Source organism: Phlebotomus papatasi, chromosome 2 (assembly GCF_024763615.1).
Source record: "Phlebotomus papatasi isolate M1 chromosome 2, Ppap_2.1, whole genome shotgun sequence".
Classification (NCBI taxonomy): Eukaryota; Metazoa; Arthropoda; class Insecta; order Diptera; family Psychodidae; genus Phlebotomus; species Phlebotomus papatasi.
In genome coordinates, this window is record NC_077223.1 from 81,746,988 (window position 1) to 81,763,253 (window position 16,266).

Consider the following 16,266-nt stretch of genomic DNA (forward strand, 5'->3'; position numbering starts at 1 on the left):
AAAGTGTTTTATCATGCCTCTCTCTCGCGTTTCGTTCGAAAACTGACCGAGTCACAGTTATTACACATGGAAAATTGCTCGAATTGCTTGTAATACGATTCAGAAAGCAATTAATACGAACAGTAATATCTTACTCATCGTATTACTCCACTAGAGTATATTCTTTCTAACACACATGATTTTCCATTTGAAATTTGCCTACTATATACCTCTCATATACGTGACATCACGGTGAGTCTCATTTTCGAACATTTTCATGACTATTTTCACCAGGGGGTGACATTAGCTTTGAAAAATGAGACCGGTTTTAGTGTAATATTTTCTCTGTTTTCGTACACACTTCATGAGATATCTCCAAAACTATGCAGGTTGCCAATTTAGGGTTTCCGGTTGCCTCTTCTTTATTAAATTGGCTTTTATCTTGTATTAGTATTTTTTGCTAATTCATTCTACAATGACAGAAAACAGCTAATAAATTCAAAAGATTTTTCGACTCGCTAGAAACATATGGGAAACACAGGAAATGACATGCCCCTGATTTTCACTATGATTTATTATTTATTATATAAAAATACTCATTTTCTGGTGAAGTTGTGAACATCTTGTACTAACTTTATTTTTATGAATATCCCCTTCGGTTCCCAAAGTTATCTGTTCCCACACTTGTTGGGTGTCTTCTCAATTTCAAAAATATCTCATTTCCCTCTTCCACGCTGAAATCCCCAAACAAACCGATCTGTATTAATTCATTTCAGACAACAGGTCATTAATCGCAGAGATTTGCTATTTCTGCTGGTCCATCTTCGGGTGCATCCGAGACAAATGGCAATCCAGAGGTGCTCTTTCACATTTCAACTGATAAATGATGGATATTAATTCATCTGATATTTACATGCAATTGGTGAATTGAAATTTGTGGCTTGTGAGACAACCCGGTGTGGGATGGGGGATCATCGGGTGTTCGTTGAGGCGGTTGGTGGCGTGTGTAAGTGGCGTATCGAGCATCCGCGAAGTGCATTCACTTGTGTCCTCCATTCGCCAAATTGCAAATTCCTCAGCTACATCGTGGCCTCTCTCCCTAACTCTCTCTTCTCCAGTGCTCTCCATTTGCGCAATCGCGTCCTCGCCGGCGGTTTTGACATGATGCCATGTGTCTGGGTACACTAAATTGAATTCCAGAGAGACAGAGAAATCTCTGGTTTGGCCTCTCTTGGCCGCCAGCCGCTTCTTGGCGTGCTGAGAGGCTCTTGGGGACTCTTGAAGCCAAACACTCAGTCAGTTGACGCTGGTTCACCTCGTAGTCGAGACGTTCTGCGCATCACTCGGCACATTGAACTTTTCGAGTTTCGTTTTTTGGCGATCCAGAGAACTTCTCTGGGATTCCTAAGTTTGTCTCATAACACGTGAACTCGAGACGCACGTATCTCAATACCCATTATCCGAACCTCTTGGGCGCCCCACGGCTCCTTCGCGTGTGCTTCCCATTAGGGCTTGAAAGGCGAAATATTTTTGTGACCCCCTCCTGGGTTGGCCCCAATATTGGCCAGGAGTGCCGGAAGAGGTGTCATAAAGCATACTGTGAAGGGTGAAAATATACCCAAAATTGTGCAAATGGGTGAGGATCATGTGAAAATTGTGTCACAGTGTGATTAATAGTCCCAAGTGGTAAGAGACTCACGCAAGAGGCCCATTGAGGCAGCTGCAGCAAATTCCAGTGCTTCTGGTACAAGAATCCGATGGTCTTAGCCATCGACTTCTTCTGCTGCAAGAAGTGAAATTTGCAATTTGTGATTGTGTGCAAGAAATATTCGTTGGCTAAGAGGTCTCAGATGCAAGGGGATCAGGATATTGAACTCGGGTCCAATGGTGTGTGAGTGAGGTTTGAAATCTTGAGCACAAGAACGAGTTTCTGGCGGTTGGGAGCATCTCATCTAGAGAGGTACATTGTTCAAATAAAAATCAAAAAGCCCACATGTTGAGACTTTGCATAGCGCTGGATATGTAGTACATCTGAAATGTTTTTTTTATTGGAAATTATGTTTGGATTGGTCAGATGGTTAATCTAAAATCCCTTCTTTGATGCAATTCTTGTTGGTATAGCATTTGAAGAGTGTTCTCCTTTGTGAAATTGAATACACTAGAACTGTTGCAATTTAGTTTTGAACAAAATATGTCTGTGCAACTTATTGGTCAATATTTTAGACAATAAGACAGGTTAGAACGTACGTAAAATGGTAAAATAGTCTTGGCCAGTTTTGGCCAGAGGAAAATTAACAGAAGTACGAATATTCTTGATAACTTCAGTTAATACTAAACCTACCAAACCCCGATCAAATTGACCGGTATAACTTTATAAAATTAAAACATATTTAAACGGTACAATGTCACTATCAAACTTTATGAATTTCTTAAAATATGCGTATATATTTTTCAGTGTTTAAATTCTATTTTTTTCTCTTTTCCAAGAAAATTTGTTGAGTATCATACCTGTTATTTGACCGATCGTGATAGGAAATACGACCAAAAACGGTCAAAAGGTTTAATGTTAAGTTCTGGATAAAAATAACATATTGGCAATTTTGGACTTTTACTAACTAAAACGGTAATTTATTAACTAAGTATGTAGAGGTCATAAAAATACTTATACCAAAGCTTTTTCAATCCGTAATACGAAGTTTTACGAGCTTCAGACCAGAGGTTGAGCCTACACTGAGAAAAAAAGAGGGTACGATTAACTTTTTTTCCTCATAACTAACACTTTTTACGTGTAAAAATATATCAAAATTTTTTAATGTTAATTTTACACCTTTTGAGGGTGTGGAGAATTACCTGTGGTAAACAATAATTTCTCTGTGATAGGATTCTGTGATATCTAATACCCTCTTCTTCCTGCCCAGTTTACCTATAAATATATTGTGGTGTTATAAATCTGTCAGGGACTGTGTGTTTCTTGGGCTTCCTTCTACCGTTTGTGATATTCACGTACCTGGAAATATATATTCCTTTATTAAATATCTTTAACAGTGATCCGGAACGTAGGCGGCTGGAAGACGTTTCCTCGATGACCGCCAAATGCTCTTTTCCAAATCCACTGTGGCAGTGAAACACACTTTTCACCTTCACCAATTATTTTATTTACAAATATTCTCCTCTTAGATTACACTGAACACGTTTAACTCTACGTCACGTAAATTTTTCTGTATTTTTAATTGATATTTAATTGATAATTCACAAAATAAACTTATAACTTTATCTCCTCACGTCTCTTTGTCAAATCAAGTCTTACGTAATGCCAAAGATCCCGCTCATTTCCCCTACTTTCCAGCTGATCTTATTCACCACTTTTTCCTCTTTCTCTCTCCCTCCATGCATGTTCAAAATCCAACCGTCTTTTGTCTCTCACCTTTAAGAGGTCTTATAGAATGGAAATTCTATACAGAGGGTAAAATCAACATGACAAAAGGGTAACTTTAACCCATAATACACCTAAGAAGCATAATATTTACACCAATTTCGTGTCACTACTGCTGGGTAAAATTAACAGTTATTTTAACTTTTTCGGATTTCTCTCAAGTGTAGGTACTGAAAGTTGTAAACTCCTGAAATGTAAGAAATTCTAGATGTTTAACAAGATCTAGTCGGTCTTTTGCCATTAATATGGAATCCCAAGTAAACATCGTGCCTGATAAAGGACTAGAAATTTCAAGTCTTCTAACGCTTATCACTAAATCTAATAATAATAATAATGCTGGCACAACATTCCATGAAGGGACAAGGCCTTCCCTCAAGGGGATTTCAAGACATGTATTATTATTTTTTCTTGTACGGGATGAGGTTGTCAGTCCCATACCCTTGGAATCAAGTGCAGTGAAATTCACTGGATGCAATCCGAACACCTTTAATCCCAGAAAAATTCTTAGTGACCTAAAGGGGATTCGAACCCGGGACACTTGCATCATAGAGCGAGTGCTCTACTACTTGACCCATTGAGTGCCTTATGACTAAGTCTGAGGTCTATGAAACCCGTACTCCGACTGGACGTTTAACCTTGTCACCAGATTCTGAGTTGCCAGAGGGAAAATTAAATGTTACGTGCGTAACGGGCATCAATACCCTTAACTCAAAATTTCTTAAAGAATTTTACCCATCAAGCAAAATTATTGAGCTAAACCATGTAGCTGAAACTTCAGTCTGGAAAGTCCTTAACCCTTATATTGGCTTCAGACTTGAGGCTTAGCTAAATGATGTAACATCTTTAATTAGACTAGACTGACTGGACCTAACAAACGTCGCGTAGGCAGTTACTACGCCTAGACACCAAACGGTTAGAGATAGAAACTTGTGTCTTTCGGGGTACTCTTCCAAGGATCATTAATACGTCCCTCAATTCCCCCATCTCTACCTTTTCCTACAAAAAACCATGTTTTTTTTTTTTGAGATTTCTCAGAAAACGTGTCGTCTGAACCGCTTCTAGTCGGTTCTGAACCAGTAATGAAACGGTTCATAATAATTATTTTTTATTCTAAAATCAATTTTATTATTCCTCAACTATTTCAGTTGATCTTTTGAGTAATTTAAGAAACGGTTTGAATCTGTCGTGCTAAACGATAAATGATGCGAAAGTGTTTTTGAGGTATTGAATCTAAAAGTCACGAGTTTGAGCATTTCGCAAAATATAGGACGCTTTGCCACCTCTTTTTTATTGAACTCTGCTTTTATATTTTCACTAACGTTGAATCATTCATATTAAATCTGAGGTTACTTATTCCATTTTAAATGGTAATTCTAGTAATTATAGATGAGCCATTAAATATTAAAATTACATCTGTAAAACCTGCAACTCGACTTAAAAATTTTATTTCATTACTGAATAGTATTCCTTTAATCTAGAGAGAGTCTTAAAGTTAATTCTGTATAATAAAATAAATACTCATAAACCTAGAAAATTATCCTTATTACAGTAATAATTAAGTAGTCTGATTTATTAGACAAGCTTACTATAGAATAAAATAGAATTTTATTTCTTTTCTTTCTTTTAAGTATTTAACGATTTAACTATTGAGTCAACGGTGACCCAATTGAAATTCCCAATGCCGGAATTTTTTAATCTAATTCTAATTTTTGATACTCTCGACCTTAAGGGGTTAACCCACTCCTCGTACGGGCACCGCCGTTTAAGCGTCAAGACTAATTTGCTAGGCAAAATGACGAAAACCCCCTTCTCGAGTTGTATATATTTTGTAGCCCAACATTAGCTTCGTATAAGTAAGGGAAAAGTACCCGGGATCGGAATGTTAAGAGGCATGCTCGATATTTAGTTGAAAATATAAGCATCAAAATACTATTTGGTATTTTTATGTATGCTAATCGGTATATTAGTGATCCATTTAACTAGGAGAAAGTGCCCATGCTTGATACCATTTGAAGCATCGTAATCACTAAATTTTTCCTATGTTTGTCAATAAACGTGACTCCGCATTATATTTTAAAACTGACTATTTTACCATAGTTTTAAAAAATGATTGCGATGAGTCACATATATATTGTGAAACATAGAAAATTTAGTCATTACGAAGCTTCCAATGATATTAAGCATGGGAACTTTCCCCTATATCTGTGTGTTTGAACTTTAAGAGTTTACAATAAATTAATAAAAGATAGATGTAATTGCTACTGTGTACTCTGTTCCTCGAATCGTCACGAATTTAATCACGTGTCTCACGGACAATTGGTTTTATAAATTAAATCTACACTAATGCACCGTATTCTTGTGAGAATTAAATGGTAAAAAGTAGTTAATAATTTTTAAAAGGTTATTTTAATTGGTGAAATAATATGACAATAACTAGATGATCCGAGGAACACTGCCGATCGCTGGTGCTCTTCCCTTATAACTTCTTATACGTGACTGCGTTTTAAAATCTATTAGGCTTAGGGGAAACTGGGGCACCAGCAAACACGGGGTAGCACCAAACACTAATTTTTATTTCTAAACTACTTGGACAAAGCAACTGGCAAGTTGGCCTTTTTATATGGAGCTATTTGAAGCCAATTCCTAAATTGATCTCGGACTCAGCTCACAGTGCTCCAAGGAAAAAATTTATTTAAACAAAAATTTAGTATATTTATCAATCCATACGGAAAGGTATCTTATAATACGGAAAAACTTCTTACTTTTTAAATATTTAGCATAACGATCACGAGTGCAGAAAAATTCCCATACGCATTTGTATGTGAAAGAAAGAAAGTAGCTTCAACTTTGACGGCCACTCGCCGGGGACTAGACTTTGACTATCCCTATCATTTCTTTAGTGAACAAGCATCCCTATAACGCCTATAAATTTCTATAAGTCTTGTCCTCTGAAGTCGAATATCTGATTTAAAAATCTCAGTGTTTGGTGCTACCCCGTGTTTGGTGGTACCCCAGTTTCCTCTACCACTTTTTTACGTTTCCTACAATACTTCTAAAAGCGTAACCTTAGAAATTAAATTTAGATAACTGACCTTTAGAAGGCTTTTTGTTAAAGGTTTGTTTGTTAAAGGTTTATCTAAGTATGTCCACCCAATTAAAATTTGGAAATTATTGTAAGATATTTAAAAGAACATCCTTTGACAATCTTTCGACAAATAGCGTTACAAACTTTTTTGCAAAGTAGTTGTCACAACGTTGGAATATGAATATCTTTTTTTTCCTTTCTCAACTCACCTTTGGGTCCTACCGTTTGGTTGGACTAAATTTAAATTTAAAATTCTGTTAGGAATCACCCCCTTTATTGTCTTTTACCAATTCTCAATCCAAATACAAAAGGCAGGACGAGCAAAACCCGCAGAACGCAGCATGATGAAACGGAGAAATAATATTTTTATTATTTCCCCACGCAGACATTTTCATTTTAATTGAATTTTATTTAAGGTCATTTCAATTCAATGTCCGCAGAATTTATCTTTCTGCGTATGTCTCCGCCATCTGCATAATTTTGTATTCCCGGAGTCCAAGACAGAAGGAGTTGAATGGGGAAAAATGTGCAAAGTTCTCTTTTTGCTATTCACCGTTTTTCTGTATGGGGGAGTTTATTTGAAATTCCCACGTGAAAATTAATTCACAGGTTGAAGTTAATTCTCGGGGAATTCTTTTTTTGCTTCTGGAACCTCTTTGTTTTCAGCACCTCGAGAGGGAACAAAAAGGATATCTTTTCACCTCTGGGGGGAACTTGCAAGAAGGCAACCATCCCCTGGAGTTCACCTTTTTCCCTGACATGGGAAACGAATATTTGGTATGTCGTGATTTTCTGCAATTTTTCCACTTTTCAACCTCGCACCCTCGCGTTTTCGCGCTTATCATGTCCCTGAGAGCCAAAAGATGTGTGTCAAGTCGAAGAAGTTATGTGAGGTCTCAGCCATCCAACCAATTTCTTCTCCCTATCACCAGTCTCTCATAAAAATAATGCCGGTGAATCTATTTTAAGCTAGTGGAACTGATTAAATCGCAAGGAGTTCTTTTAAGCTTTCTGCCTTTTTCGCATTATATCCTTGTCAATGAGTTTACAAGTTCAATGGCTTGGCAAAATTGTCTCATGATCCTCCTGTTTGGTTTTACTCTTTCTACATACTACGCTTCTTTTTCCCTTGGGGCTTTCCTCAACCATGCCAAAAATAGCATCCCATTGACAAAGAGTGTGAGCAAGAGACGCATTTGGAATTTAAATATTCACAGTTGATTCTCACAGTTACATTAAGTATTCCTTTGAGAATGGCATCTTGAGAGCAAACACTTGAGAATCTCAAGAAGTCAGAGATAGGACATTTCGGCATGGAGATGGGAATTTGGCAATTATTGAATTACGATTGCATGTTAGAGAGTTGCATAGATGTGAAGTGTACTCAGGAAAATTAGTGAAAGAACATCTCTGAACTTGTGATAAGTCAAGAGGACTCTGTTTTTTAAAGTTCAATGGTAATTGACTGCTTTTGATTGAGGGTGTAGAGAGCTAAAACTCATAATCTTCTTACTAATAAACTCTTGAAATCCTAGTTTATATGAACGTTCAATTTTATTGAGAATTCTTTTTCGGATCTTAAAATAATAACGAATTGACCTTTATTAAACATTTCTTCGGTTACATCGACCGTTGAAGTATCTAGAGGAAGTCTTTCTGGCTTCGTACATATTCTGGCTTCAAACATTTGATGTTTTTCCATATTCCTTTAATGAGTCTGATCTAATTTTTGTCAGGAATTGTGTGACTTAAGTTAATACTAACTAGCTATTAAATTATTTTGCCATAAGGTCAAATTCTGGAATCTGGGAAAAATATGAAGTGTTCGAAGTCAGAGTATGTGCGAAACCTGAAAGCTTTCCCCTACATCATTTTTAATTTAATATCCACCTCCTGAATACGATAATAGGTAATACAACCAACTATTCTTGAAGCAAAATGGAATGGTTAAATCCGGTATTATTTTTTAGATTTTGATAGTTATTCAAAAGGCGGATCGAGACGTAAAATCAAGCTAGCAAACATATCATCTTGTAGATTTATCTTAAGTTTCATATAATTGAATAACAAAAACTATTCCTGCATAAAAAGCGATCGAAACACCATAGAGGATACAATAAAGAAAACTTAGTCTTTACGGGACTATTTAGATCCAAAGACAATGCTTTTAGATAACTTTATGACGTAGTCGATTTTTAACAAGATATAAATGTTTGCATTTTATTGAATATTATTGAAGCTACACGTATCCGTTTGCAGATCTTTATATCCTATTTGGTACGTAACATATCCCTATATACTTTAGCGTTGTAGACCAGATCGGCGATGAGAATGACTATTATTAAGTCCTAGAATTAAAGTAAAGCCTACGGGCAATAGAGGGACAAAAGTCAGCCGTAGAGGACAAAGTCATCCTTACTTACGGTAATTAAGCCATAACGGATTAATCTCAGGTCTGAGACAGATCTTAGACTTGTTAGCCCTTTAAAGAGGAGACAGTTTTACGTTTCGAAAATTAACAATAAAAATTAAACCGATAAACAAAATTTGTGAAACATCATACATCTAACCTTGGAAAGTCCAATAGAATCTGATTCGCTGTATTTTTTGCCTCTATGAACGATAGAGACAAAAAGAACCCAAAATATTTTAATCAATTTTCTGACAATATTGATTCTAGTGTCAAGAGGCTTTTGCTTGAAGAACAATTGAAAATATAAAAAAGGTTGTAAATTTGCAAAAAATATCCTATATACCTTCAATCGTTTACTTTGAGATTACGCACAAATATTAGAAAGAAATTAGTTTAGGTAGCGAGGAAGGATTATTTTCTCTAAGGGTCACGCGTGACCCAATCGTCCTTAAAGGGTTAATTTATTTATATTTTTTTTTTAGAAATACTCATTAAGGGAAAGCGCGCTACTTTCGAACGACTCAAGCTTCGGATAATTAAACTTTTTCTCTATGTTCCTTTTAGAATTCACCCATAGCTTTTTTCTTAAAATTTGAGGCATTGGACCATCTATTGATATATAGTAATGGGTCAAATTCATTTATAATACATTGAAAAAATTGATTTGTGCGAAGCATAAATCGTCCGAAGGTAGCGCGTTTTTTCCTTTTATCTTTCGGTTTTTTATCGGATTTTATCTTTCATAAAGTTTCTTTTTTCAAAGCTCCCATTTTTATATTTGGAGTTAATTTATATTAAATTTGAATATTTTTTTCTCAATTTTTTAAAGTTATTATAAGTATTATGGGCAAAAAATGAAGAATTCCCCAAAACTCGACGGTTTTCTTTTTCAGTAGGGGAATGTAGGCATGGTTCGCACAGAGTGAACCTTCGAACGATGTGAATTTTCTCTTTGTTTGCAAAGAGCTAACTTACTATTTTTCATCTCGTCTCATGAGCTTGATAAAATTATACTATATCTTATGACTAAGAAATGATGAACTAGCTCTTTGTAAACAAAGAGAAAATTTGCGTTGTCTCGTAGATGGTTTGTTGAATATTTCCTGTTTTTTTTTTTAATTTCTGAATATTTTTAATAACGAGCGATTTCTTTTACTTTTCAAATTTGAAGCTCTAACTAAAAGCATTAATTTAATTTGCCTATCAGATAATTCTATGGGACTAAAATGTCTGATTCATTTTATATATTTTTTAATTTTTAAACATTTTTGTTACACTAAGAAAAAACCTAAAAAGTTAAAACAACTTTACGGCAGAGTTGAATTAACTCTACGAATATAGATGTAATTGTTACTCTTTTTCGATGTAAAATTTCATCTCGACTGAAGTATATGCGTAAGTGTTTTCGTTTTAAAACTATAATTCAGTCAAGAAGATTTTCGTGTGACAAAGTTCATATGGCACATCAACTAGAAATATGCCTAACAGTGTTTCATGAAGACATGTGCGTGCATCATACGTGATATTTCGCTCGGAATATAGGGAACTTAAGATCAAGAAAATATTAATAAAGAAAATGATAAAATAAAAACATAAAATTGCAAAATCTATCCATTTCGGGAATTGAAAGAGTTATTTTAACTCCTAAAAAGATTTTTTTTAACTCTTAAAACGAGTTATTTTCAGTCTTAAAAAGAGTTGTTTACACTCTTTTGTCATGTAAATTTTAGGAAAAAAGTTAAAACAACTCATAAATTTAGTTAATCGAAAATCACAACGAAAAGGAGTCAATTCAACATCGATTCGAGTAAGTTTTACTCGATTATTTTTCTGAGTGTAATTAATAATAATGTAATTTAAATTTGCATAAATTTCGTTTATAACTTTTTTTTATGAAAATCTTGTTTGGCCAATTTTATCCCTTAAAGAACATTAATAATATGTAATTATAACCTGGTATAACTGTTCATAAAAGAACTAGACCTTCGCATTAGTGAGTTTAATAATATACATTTAAATTCAGTACAGTGAGGTTCATGGGATGTGATTCGACCACCTTTAATTACAGCAATTGGTCACCTTTTGGTCCTATTGGGATTTGAAATTCCAAGCCGATACATTAACGTAATGGAATGGGCATTTTATCATTTCACGCATTACCAGTCAAATTTTGTGTCTTTAAACTTCTGTGAAAAACTTTGATCTGACGGTAGCTCATAAATAATGCTTTAGAGATTACAAGTACTTAAGTCTTAAGCTTGTGATAGAACCTCTGCACTACAGTATCTTCTGAAATCTTCATTGTTCTGAGTGCAATATCTTTTTGGCTTATTTCCATCAAATTCAAGCCCAGCAACATGAAGTGCAACAGCATGATGGATTATTTCTGAGAAAAGTAAAAGCGCATTCTTCAGCATCGTGACTATGGCGATATATTGTAGTGCAATTCGGAGGACAAGGAGGGAATGGAGCCCATTAAATCCACCTACTCTGCCGCGAATGAGTTGAAAACGAGTGCTTTAACTTGAGCATTGGGAAAAGAATTCCCCAAGTTGGCAATATAAAGGAGCGCGCTCTCAGTGAAAATGATCCCTCGAAGATAATGGCATTTCGGTGGAGATTTAATTGCAATGTGCTGTATAAAACATGCTGAACTGTTTCTCCAGAGAGACTTATTTGAATTTAAAGAAGCTACCAAGCGAATCTTCAAAATTTTCTCGAGTGAGGAAGTTAATTCGGAGGCCAAAAGACTCCATTGGGGAAGATGTATGTGCGGCAATTTGAAATTGGGTGTAGTTTATTTGATGGAGATTGAGAACTGACCAAGAAGAAATTTATTATTCACATCACACAAATTATACAGTAGAATAATATGCAATTGCAATCTGTTCACTGACCAATTTATGTGCAGATGGTGAAGCTTTTGTTACACCTCATGTTCAAAGGTGTATGTACCAACTTATATTCCAAAATTCAACCATCAGCTTTCATTTACAACATTCACCATATTTACACAGCAACTGTCATAAAATAATACGATACGGCATGTGCTGAATAAAATGTGAATTTCCATTTTTTGCCAACTTCTTTTTTTTTTTGTTAAACTCAATAGATATTCATTTCATATCAATCGACTGCACTCCTGTAACCGAGTTCCAATTCATTATTTTTTTTCCCTTCATATTCTACATAAAATCCATGCTCTTTAATTCTACGTTCGTATGCAAATAAACTGGATGGGATTCACATAGGATTTTCTTGATGACGGTTTTCTGTTATTCATTTTTTTTGTTACATTTCTGCTCACTGGAAATGGAGGAAATACTGCAGAGAGGTGGGTTGGTTACTGCTCAAAGTTATTGCTGTGATTATAAAATTTCCAGAGGTTGTTTAAACTTTAAAGCTGCATTTTTATTAGGTTACATGTCGACCGACATACTACTAATGTCGGTTGATATGTCGTTTGCTGTCTGCGACAAATTAAAAAAATCAGAAAACTGTCTTGGATAGAAAATTACAGTAGACTTTCGCAAAATCGGACCATTAAGAGGCCGTCAAAGGAATTTATTCAGGAATTATGAAGGGATGTGGTAAATGATACAGGTAAATGATAAGCCCTGTCGCTTTAATTTTCTCCCAAAATAAAGGGAAATACTCACACAAAGTGTCACTTAAGTCATTTCGAAATTCGAACAAGAGAAACCTTCAAATCAAAATGGTGTTATTAGCCTATCCAAATCGTTCTTCGACTATCTGTTCTTTTGGGGAAACTATGATTGTGAACGTTCGATCTATATATAAGCAAAATCTCCTTGGAATTCGAAAATTCGAAAAGAATTTCGCAAACAAGATTTAATTGTCGCACTAAATTTTAAGAATTTGTACAATGAAACATTATTACCATTCACAAGTAGAATTTGAAAATTCGAAGATCTAAAGCGTGTCCACGATAAATTTGTTCCCAAGAATAATGCTTTAAATATGAAGTCTGCATAATATTAAAAAAAAAGAAAAAATATTTTTTTAAACTTTAGTTCATTGTAGATTTATTAAATTATATATTAGTTTTTTATTCAAGTATTTGATTGGCGAAATTTCGAATCTTCTTCTTGAATCCTCCCATCAAGGTCTGTACAAGATCATCACCACGATTCTTGGTTGTTTCATTCCGTTTTTTCTAGAAGTACTCGAGGTTCTCGACGCGTTTAGCCTTCTTCTTCAAATCGTATTTGATAATAGCCCAATATGTTTCAACTGGACGGAGATTTGGAGTGTTTGCCGGAATCAGCCTCCTTGGGTACATAACGAACATCGTTCTCCTCGTACAAAACAAACGCAGTTGGTTTTGAGTAATGGCACGACGCCAAATCTGGCCAGAAAATCGGGGGTATGTCCTGGCATCTGTACAGAGGCAACAGGCGTTTTTGGAGGCACTCCGGGATGTAAATTGACGAATTCATGTTGCCCTGCATGAAGAACGCCTTTCTCTGACGTCCACATGAGCAGATCGCCATCTAAACCATGCGTTTTTTCGGAAACTTTTCATAACTTTTGTACCTGTAATTTTCTCTTACATCCTATGCGAGACTTTCTTCTTCTTCTACTTTAATTAGGCAAATGCCTGTTTTTCTCACAGTAGGGCTGCGGATTATTTATCGTGATTGAGTGTTTCAAGGTGCCACAGTATTGAGCATCAGCCGGAGTTGTGATTCTGATGTCCAAGACTCGTACCACCTTCTCGGTGGTCTACCCCGTGGTCTCGTAGTCGATCCTGGAAGATTTTTTTGGACTCTTTGCGGTGCGAGACTTTGCGGTGTAATATTGCTGTCCTGGTAATTGAAGACTCCTTTTACGTATGTTTCGTCATCCATCAAGATGCACCCACTAAAGCCAGACATCATCTTATCGTGCAGCCTTCGAGCTTGTGTTTTAGATAACTTACTTTGTACATCCGTACGATGAGGGGCTGCTTGGGCCTTAAAAGTCTTCGTCCATTCCTCTGTTTGATTTGGTGCACAAGACTGGGAGAACATTTAAGTTTTTTAGCCATATCCCTCACAGATGTCGAAGGATTGTTCTTGTAGCGCATGATCACCTTTTTCTCCAAATCTCGATCTCCAATACCCCGATTTTTTCCACATCCAGGTTTCTGGGTAGTGGTTTTACTGTTAAGGAATCGAAGAATCATCCTCCGGACGGTCTGGCGTGTGGTATTTGTGAGTTTTCCAAGGTCCGCGTAATTGATTCCAGGATTTTTTTTAGATACGTGTACACGATCAGTTCCCTTCTCTTTTCCATTATTATTTCGTATCTCAGTAAATATAAACAGAATTTGATGAGAGTTTCACCAAACGAAAGGTAAAAACACGTTTTACAATGTTTACATACACACGGCTCTTCGTTATCCGGCACTTCGTTATCCGGATGACAGCTGCCAAACTCTGGCGGTTGATGTATTAAAAATTATTTTTACTAAACATGAAGTTTCTCCAGTGTGAATTAAAGTATTATTATCATTGTATCGAAGTTTTTAATATATAATTGTGATAAAAAATGAAACATAAGCACATCATGAAGAAAATTCTCTTGTTCTTTGTCAGACAGAAAATAAATTCACACAGCACAAAATATAAAAACCGTTGATCATTCAAAAAACCTAAATGTCATTTTATCCCCCAGTCAGCCGGATAACGAAGAGCCGTGCGTACAACGAAAATGCGCAGTTAGTGACATCTGTCATAAAAATATCAAATCATTTGAAACAATTTTATTGTGGACACGCTTTATTTGAAAAGTGAAATTGAAGGTATGCTTACGTCTTGAAAATTCTGCACATACATACGATCAGTACATTCTGATCGAATTTCGAAGTGCACACTGCACAAGTGTCAAAATGTGTAGATCTTCACTTTGTTGTGGGGAAAAACACAAATCACTGAGTAATTCTTTTGTGAGCTTTTTAGTGTAATGCCTCATAAAATTTCCCCAGAGTCTTTTTGCTTAGAATTTCTCCACAATAAAGCAAAAACAGTACATTTTGATACTCGAAACCGAGACACTTCGAAATTCCGCCACCATGCGGACGAAACGAGAACTAAAAATATCTTTTCTTTGGCTTTTAAACCCGATGAATGAAATGAATAAACATAATTAATAAATAAAATATAATAAAAGGACCTGTTTATTCCTAAAAAATTTAAATTTAAATTTAAAAATTTAAAAGTTAATTCGAAACTTTCCTTTAAGAATACAATACAAAGAACTTGTTGTTTTCAAATATCAAATTTGAACGCAGGTTGTTTTAAGCTTGTTACTTTCGAAATGATTCAAAAAAATTCGTCATGAAAACAAAAATTATGAAATCAATAATAATGTAAGTAAGTTCAAAAGATCGATATTATCTCAATTTAAAATTAATCTTTTTTCTATTTGTTTTTTTTTAAATTTCAAAAATCCTACTCGTAAATCACAGTGGATTTCGATAAATTATTTCCAAAGTCAGTTTACAAAACCAATAAGGCAATAAAAACCAGCTGAATGAACTACAGGCAAAAGCACAAAGAGTTCAAATTCAATCCCATTGCTGGGATAGTTTATTGCTGAAAGTTACTGGGTGTTCACATGACTGCCTCCCTCTTTTCTCATTATTCCTCGACAAAAGGCAAGAACGCATTTTCCTCTCGTGGGAGCCCAGATTGAAATATTATTATGAATTTTCTTGCCGTGGATGAATTGTAATTTACAGCATCAGGCCAAGTTGATTGTTTTGCCAGGTACAGTCAATGTGAAGGGGCTCTTTATTGAATTTCTTGTTTGCACACGATTAATAATTATGTCAGAGGCAAAAGGAAGGCCCATACCGTTGACTCTATTTGCCATTTAACCACCGCAAATAGTTTGATGAGTCAAACTGAAATGTTTCAAAAACATTTAATTAGATTTTAAATCCGCGGGTTTGGGTGGGGTAGTCAGTATTTGATGTAGCTCAAATTTTAAAGAGAGGTGAACCAGATGAGTTCATTGAGGAGCTTCAACATAATTATTTAACCGGCGTGACTAGGAAATAGTGGATAGTAGATTGGATAGCAAGTGATTTGTAAAGCGTGTGATTTAATTAAAAATTTCCCTTGTAAATTACTTCTTTGATGAAGTATTTTATGTGCTGGCGGACAGATGAGCTGGATAGGGCGGAGTGAACTTATGAGCCAGATCTAAAAAGCAATTTTTACGTAGATTTTTCTTTCAAAGGGAATCTGTGAGTGAGTTTGAAAATTGCAAATGAACGTTACCATGGCGACAAATTAAACTTTAATTGGCGGTTGGTTAAACTACCATTTAATTGAGAGACTGTACCAC

General features: G+C 35.3%; 1 protein-coding gene across 2 annotated transcripts in view; it reads left to right on the forward strand.

The window, feature by feature from the left end:
- The first annotated feature begins 1,258 nt into the window (after positions 1-1,258).
- LOC129804656 (EGFR adapter protein-like) overlaps positions 1,259-16,266 on the forward strand; it is a 119,901-nt gene continuing 104,893 nt past the window's right edge. For both annotated transcript variants that reach the window (XM_055852185.1, XM_055852186.1), the window contains exon 1: positions 1,259-1,939. The gene's annotated coding sequence lies outside the window, so the exon portion shown is untranslated. The remainder of the gene's footprint in view (positions 1,940-16,266) is intronic.